At 41.6% G+C, this 245-nt stretch overlaps 1 pseudogene; it reads right to left on the bottom strand.

Moving 5' to 3' along the window:
• Positions 1-127: 127 nt before the first annotated feature.
• On the bottom strand, positions 128-245 carry LOC140970572 (5S ribosomal RNA; annotated as a pseudogene).

Genomic DNA, 245 nt, shown 5'->3' with positions numbered 1-245 from the left:
TCCAAAACGGCCCGAGCTACGTCAATTTCACATGTCTTATCCGGTTCCGATCGAGATCGAGATGATTGAGCAAAAAATCATCTGTAAAAAAGAAAAAAAAATCAAAAATAGAAAAAAAACAAAAAAAAAAGAGCAACACGGGGACTTCCCAGGAGGTCACCCATCCTATTACTGTTCTCGCCCAAGCACGCTTGACTTCAGAGTTCTGATAGGATCCGATACATTAGTGCTGGTATGATCGCACC

The sequence above is a fragment of the Primulina huaijiensis genome, unplaced genomic scaffold (genome assembly GCF_012295235.1).
Source record: "Primulina huaijiensis isolate GDHJ02 unplaced genomic scaffold, ASM1229523v2 scaffold7917, whole genome shotgun sequence".
Taxonomy (NCBI): Eukaryota; Viridiplantae; Streptophyta; class Magnoliopsida; order Lamiales; family Gesneriaceae; genus Primulina; species Primulina huaijiensis.
Note: the sequence above shows the minus strand (reverse complement) of the source record. Positions and strands in the feature narration are given on the sequence as shown.